The sequence below is a fragment of the Neofelis nebulosa genome, chromosome 12, assembly GCF_028018385.1.
Source record: "Neofelis nebulosa isolate mNeoNeb1 chromosome 12, mNeoNeb1.pri, whole genome shotgun sequence".
Taxonomy (NCBI): Eukaryota; Metazoa; Chordata; class Mammalia; order Carnivora; family Felidae; genus Neofelis; species Neofelis nebulosa.
Window position 1 is genome coordinate 5981703 of NC_080793.1, and position 6932 is coordinate 5988634.

General features: G+C 53.4%; 1 long non-coding RNA gene across 1 annotated transcript; it reads right to left on the reverse strand.

The window, feature by feature from the left end:
• Window positions 1–5702: 5702 nt before the first annotated feature.
• Window positions 5703–6847, reverse strand: LOC131490818 (uncharacterized). Its single transcript, XR_009251229.1, has 2 exons — window positions 6789–6847; window positions 5703–6392 (listed from the first exon to the last, which is right to left on the reverse strand). It is a non-coding gene; the product is annotated as an uncharacterized LOC131490818 (long non-coding RNA).
• Between the last annotated feature and the right edge of the window lie 85 nt (window positions 6848–6932).

The following is a 6932-nucleotide window of genomic DNA, read 5'->3' on the forward strand; positions in this document are numbered from 1 at the left end:
AACGAGGCCCTTTTCATACTGTTCCTCGTAGCCCGGTATTCTACGTTACCGCCTCCTCGTGGGTGCTGGTTCAACACCAACCATCCGCATCTACACACAAACGGTGCTCCAGATGCTGGTTCTGTTCTTTCTTGACAACTTCTTTTGAGTGAGCTGGGTTACTCTGACTTAAAAGGAAAACCACCTAAGAAAAATATGCAAACCTTGCAAGGCAGATATATTTTGCAGGGAGGGCAAGTACATAATATAAAGATCTTGGCTTATATTTTCTCACACAACAAATTGAGCGCTCTCTGTGTGCCAGGAGCTGTTCTAAGGATCCAGTGGTGGACAGAGGGATGTATATGTGGCTTTATCTCGACGTCTGGTTTCCTAGGAGTGTTTCCCTCCTCCCTTCTCCCTGCCTCCCACCACCCTCTCCCTCTCCCCCGCCCTGCATGGTTTCTAGCATCCACAGCCTCAGGGAATTGGAGCTGATGATGCTTTATGCACAGGGACCCTAAAGGGGATTAAATGAAATAACTCACACCAGCCTCGCACACTGCGTTCGGTAAATCAGATCCATTGTCTCCTGAAAAACCCTCAGACCAGCTGTTTGATAAATCTCCAAAAAGACATTTCTTTCTGAGCAAAGCTCACAACTACATCTGTCAAGAAAGCCAATCCTGCAAGGTGGTCAAGGATATACATTCCAGGGTTCGGTGAGTCATCTGCTAACCGGGCAGGCCAGACACGCGCCCTTCTGTCTGGCAGAGGAGTAAAGCTACAGTAGTGGGAGAAGGGTCCATCTGTTGAACCTGGCCTCAGCCATAAGAGGGCAGTGGTGTCCTTTGAACCGGGGTAGCTCAGTCAGCTAGGGAGCTGGACCTGGGAGTGCCCCTAGGCCAAGAGCAGGGTGCTCTCGACAGCATCCACTTTCAGGCCAGAAAGGACAGGCGTAACCTCAGTCCCTCCTGTTGTCACATTGTGCTCACATGTTCAGCCAGAGCGAGCTTTTAAAAGCGCATCGGGTTAGGGGCGCCCAGGTGGTTCTGTCGGTTAAGTGTCTGACTTCAGCTCAGGTCATGATCTCACGGTTCATGGGTTCGAGCCCCGCGTTGGGCTCTGTGCTGACAACTCAGAGCCTGGAGCCTGCTTTGGATGCTCTGTCTCCCTCTCTCTCTCTCTCTCTCTCTCTGTCTCTCTCGCTGCCCCTCACACTCTGTCTCTCTCTCTCAAAAATAAATAAATATTTTTTTTAATTTTAAAAGAAAAGAAAAAACACATCAGTTTTTTTTTGTTTTTTTGTTTTTTGTTTTTTTTTTTTTTTTAATTTATTTTTTTTGGGAGAGAGAGAGACAGAGCATGAACGGGGGAGGGGCAGAGAGAGAGGGAGACACAGAATCGGAAACAGGCTCCAGGCTCCGAGCCATCAGCCCAGAGCCTGACGCGGGGCTCGAATTCACGGACCGCGAGATCGTGACCTGGCTGAAGTCGGACGCTTAACCGACTGCGCCACCCAGGCGCCCCAAAACACATCAGTTTAACCCACTTGCCTGCTCAGAATACTTCTGGCAGCTTCCCTTTACACCAAGAATAAAATCCAAACTCATCTTCCCTGGGCCCTGACTGTCTCTGACACCCCCCCCCCCCCCACCCACCCTCCTCCCATCCCTCTCCCTTACTCCACTGCGGCCAGACGTGCTGGTCTCATCTAAGTTCTACACCCACCACACTGGTGGCCCTGCCGAGCCCGGTGTGCTTTGGGTGCTCTCTGCGTGGAATTCTCTTCCCTTCAGTCTTTGTGTGACTGGCTGCTTCTCCTCATTCAGACCTCAGTTCAAATATCACCTCCTCAGAGAAGTCTTCCCTGACCACCTTATCTGGAATAATGCTCTGTCGCCTTTTTATCACTCGATTCCTTGTCTCATTTCTGGTCACTGCATATCCTCGTTTGTGTTTACTGCAGACTTCCTCCCCTAGAATGTGAGTACTCCCAGAACCAGAACCAAGGACTTGAGGTTTTGTTCACTGTGTATCAGTGCTTGGAACTGAGGCCCCTCCCAAGGTTAGCCGTCGCCTAGAGATAGTGCCCCAAGGGTGTGCCTTTTAAATGTAAACCGACCAATCCAGAGCCCAACCTCTCAATCACCTCCTTTCCAGGGCTCACTCTGGGCCACTACCCACCTGCCCTATACCCCAGGATTAGGTACCAGACAAGTAGGGACAGGCTCTATGTCCCAGAGCCCGCTGAAAATATTCAAACCAGCGCCCCCCCAAGCCTGCCTGTCCTGCCACACCCCATCCCTTTCCCTGGAAACTGGAGTAAAGACTCCTTCCCACATCTTCTCCTTGCTTCCTCTGCCTCCTGATCCACCCCTGTGGACTGTGCCCTGCCTCCGGCTTCCGGGGAATTGTGAGAATAGCAAGCTTCTTCCTTCGTGACAGTCGCTTCCTGAGCTGAAACTAAGGGTCGGAAGCCTAACCGACGGAGCCACCCTGGCGCCCCTCCGTGGCGCTAAGCACGTCCACGAATTTTTCGATGCTTCTTCTGCTCCCTTGTATCTGGGCAGGCTTGAGACTGCTCAGACTGACAGCGTATGTCGTCAGTGCCTCTGTGTCACTCTGGGGATGGGTCGGAATAGACCCTGCAGCTGCCAAGGGTTCTCTTGGAGCCCTTGTCTTTGAAGCCCTGAGCCCACGTGCAAGAAGTGTGACTTCCCCAAGGCAGCCACGCTGCAGGAAGCAGTCAGAAGGGGTGTTAACTGTCCGCCATCCATAACTTTCGCCACTTTCCACAGACACGCATCCCAGCAAGCCAGCTCTGAGGCGGGAAGGCAGCTGCAACTTCAGGACATCTGTTCCCGTTTCAAGATATCCAAGGACAATGGACATAGCAAAGGGTAGGAGTAGAGAGCGTGGACAGCTATCTCATATGCCCTCTGCAGGATGCCCGAAGGAGCCACAACCCTTCTCACCCAGCAAAGGCATCCCTGTATTAACAACAGCTTCCGTTTATTTGTTTATTTTTTTAATTTTTTAATATTTCTTTTTGAGAGAGAGAGAAAGGGACAGAGGACCTGGAGCGGGCTCCAGGCTGACAGCACAGAGCCCGACGCGGGGCTCAAACTCACAAACCGTGAGATCATGACCTGAGCCGAAGTCGGAGACCCAACCGACTGAGCCACCCAGGCGCTCCAACAACTTCCGTTTATTGAGCCCTTACTCTGTGCCGGGTACCAAGCCTCATTCATTTACCTGCATCATCCCACTGAATCCTCACGACATCCTTTTCCATTTGAGGAAACTGAGACACAGAGACACTAATTGACTTGCCCTAGGTCACACAGCTAGTGAAGGGAGGAGCAGGGTTTCAAACCCAGGCTGGGTGGCCTCTATCTAGAGCCCTCTACTCCTGGAGTTCCTGAACCATGCAACAAGATGAAAAAAAGACAGAAAGGGCATCTTGGTTGCAAAGAAAGAAGTAAAACTGTCTTTACTCGTAGACAACACGATCGTGTAAATAGTAGTCCTAAGGAATCTACAAAAAAGCGTAAAATGAGTAAGCGGGTTTTGCAAGGTTGAAGGACACGAGGTCCATATTCAGTGCTGGTCTACACTGCATCCCTGTGGGATAAACAGAAAGCCCTTTTGACTGACTCCATGGGTTGCCTGGGCAGCGGTTGGCCTACTGGTCCTCATGAGCATGGTTTCTAGGGTCAGCCGCCCTGGTGAAACGTGCTCTGCCAGTCGTGGCTGGGTGATATGGGCAAACGACTTCTCATAGCTCAGTTTTCTCCTGCATCAAATGAATATTAATAGAGCATCACGGAGGGAAAAAAAAGAACATCAGCTTCGTGGGAGGATTCCCAGAATAAATGCATTTAGATCCCTAAGGCCAGAAATTTCTGTGGCTGTGTTTGCAGGCTTTGCGGGGAGGACGGGGTGTGCACTCTGTGGAAAGGGGCCTGGGGCGCCTCCTGGAAATGCCAGCACATTTCATTCTGTACAAGGTCAGCAGCAGGCGTAGCAAATGTGCTTTAGTCTGCAATTACAGCCTGCTGCCACCAGGTGGGTTCTGGAGCCGGGGCTGTGGACCCTGGGATCTATCTGAAGCAGGGACTTCACAGAAGGGAATTAATTGTCCATAGGGAGTGATATCGATTTTTGATCGAGGGCCCCACTGACTTCTCTGAGGTCTGACTTCCCACGCTCCTTCTTTGGGAAGCCAACAGTACTCTCTGGGAGGCATGGCATATGGGTCAGGAGGGTGTTTAACTCCGTCAGCATCCACAGGAAAGGGGATTCAGCTTTTTTTCGGGGAAACAAGGCCTCTGGGGCCTACAGCAGGAGGAGGGTAATACCGGGGGCCACTGGAAGGATCAGAAGTTTGGTGGTGAGGTTTCAACGGAGAGGCGAGGTTGGTGACAGGGGGAGAGGAGTACCAAGGGTGACTTTCCCCATTTAGCTGAGGGGAGGACACCCCAGATGGGATGTACGTCCCTACCCATGCCCCCATCTACCAGGATACAAGACCAGTCCCCCAGAGTATGGGAGTCTTTCGGAGTACCCGAAACTCCAAATGGGGATGGCCAGAAGATAAAAGTGTGAATTCAAGGAGCGCCTGGGTGGCTCAGTCGGTTAAGCATCTGACTTCAGCTCAGGTCATGATCTCATGATCATGGGGTTCGAGCCCCGCGTCGGGCTCTGTGCTGACCGCTCAGAGCCCGGAGCCTGCTTCGGATTCTGCGTCTCCCTCTCTCTCTGCACCTCCCCCATTCACACTCTGTCTCCCAAAAATAAGTAAACGCTAAAAAAAAAAAAAATTTTTTTTTTTTAAAGTGTGAATTCAGGGGTGCCTGGGTGGCTCAGTTGGTTGAGTGTCCGACTTGATTTCAGCTCAGGTCATGATCTCATGGTTCATGGGTTGGGGCCCCGCATTGGGGATCCACGCTGACAGTGTGGAACCTGCTTGGAATTCTCTCTCTCCTGCTCTGTCTGCCCTTCTGCTGTTCTCTCTCTCTCTCTCTCTCTCTCTCTCAAAAGTAAATAAAAACATTTTAAAAAGGGGTGAATTCAAGTGCCTTCAGGTATGTGTGTGTGTGCCCATGTACACATGCATGGCTTTATGAGGATGCACAGAAGTATCCCTGTGGGATGCCAGTGGCTGTGCTGCATTACAGGTGTGAACTCACACTCCCCAGTGTGCACACGTCCTCCTGGCCGGGAGGTGCTGGAGAGGAGAACCAGGGCCTGGCCCTGCACCATGGCCTTCCTGCCCTTTCGTCTTTCTCAGGGAGGGTCTGGAAATGGGTGCCCAAAGCTTTCGGAAATTCTAGGCACTGGGAGGGCACTTGGTGGCCATCTGGGTCCACCCGCACTGGCTGTTTGAATTCTTTCAACTTGTTCACAAAATGGGGGGGGGGGGGGGGAAGTGAGTAAAGATTTTGGGCAAGTAACAAAGTGGGACACCAATATCTGAGAGTCAGCGCTGGGAACCACAAAGAATATGCTCGGCCCCGTCGGAGGTTCCCGGTTGCTTTGAATTGTGGCCTTCTCTTTAGGAGCTGACACCCCGGTTGTGACAGAATTTTCCTTGGGGAGGGCACAATGGTGACTTTCAAAAGCAGTGAAATAACCCTTCTTCCCACCCCCTCTCCAGTTGCTAGGCCCCTTCCATATTTCCTTTTCCTGCGGACAAACGTGTCGACCCCTTCAGACGCTAAGTGATAAATGTTCCAAGTAATTTTTATTTTAGAATACAAGAGAGGTACAAATGTATTTACAGTTGTACATATACAATCAAATAATATATATCACAGTTTCGTAAATATCCTTTTAGATAAATATTTACAAAGTTAAAGTGACCATTTTCTGGAAGTAGAACACAGTTTCTTGAAAACTCTATACATTTTATACTTTTCATTACTATTATAGTTTCTTTAGTTTACAAAACGCCCTAGGGAATTCTGGTAAAAGACTGCAAGGTGGGACAGGCGACACCAGAGGGCGCCCTCGGCCAGAGTTTGGGGAGACTCGGGAGGAGGCAAGGAGGGTGCGGGTGGAAGGGGCGAACCCCCACCCCGCACCCCCGCCGCCCCCACGCCCCGGGATCCCGCACTGTTTGGAAGTTCTTTGCCGGCGGAGAAGCCAGTCTTGCCCTCCTCCCGCAGGCGTGTGGCCAGAAGGGGAAGGGAATCTTCCTCTTACCAAACATAAATCAGACATGAAGGAGAGGAGGCATGGCTCCAACTCTCCCATTTTACAGATCGGTAAGGGGTAAACCGGGGCCCAAAGAGGAGGAGGGCCTTGCCCGGGTCCTCCGGTGGATTTCCGTTTGCCCTCGCGCTCAGCCTGCCTGGCACACGCACGGTATTGGTGCTTCGGTCCCTCCCCGGGAGCCGGCTTTGGGACTAAGGTGGCCAGAAGAAGAGAAGGGCCCGCCCACGAGGGAGGAGCAGGTTTCAGGTCTCTTCCGGCTGCCCCCGAGCCCCGCCAGCCCCCAACTCGCAAGGTCGTGTCCGTGACTCCCGACCCTGCGGGGGCACCAGTCCCCAGAGGCAGCCGGAGGTGCGGTGCGCGCACCGGCCCGCACCCCCGCCCTCAGGCCCGGGGCGGTCGTCCTCCCCCCACTCCCGAGCTCCCCGTCCCCGCTGAGGCCCCGCCACCCCCGAGGGATGCCAGCCCGGGCGGCCGGCTCGACGGCAGCGGGGAGACTCGGGGGCGAGGCCGGGCGTGGGGACCCCCCGGGGGGAGGGGGAGGAGGAGGAGGAGGAGGAGGCCGATCAGCCGCCCGTCAGTGTCCTCACCTGCGAGACTGAACGAAGACTGTTTGCCTAGGGGGTCACTTCCGGGGGGCACCTCTGGCCGGATCGGGAGGGGGGGGCGGGGTCGAGTCAGGAGTGAGCGCGCAGTCCCGGCCCGCGCCGCGCGGGCGGGAGGCGGGGCGCGCG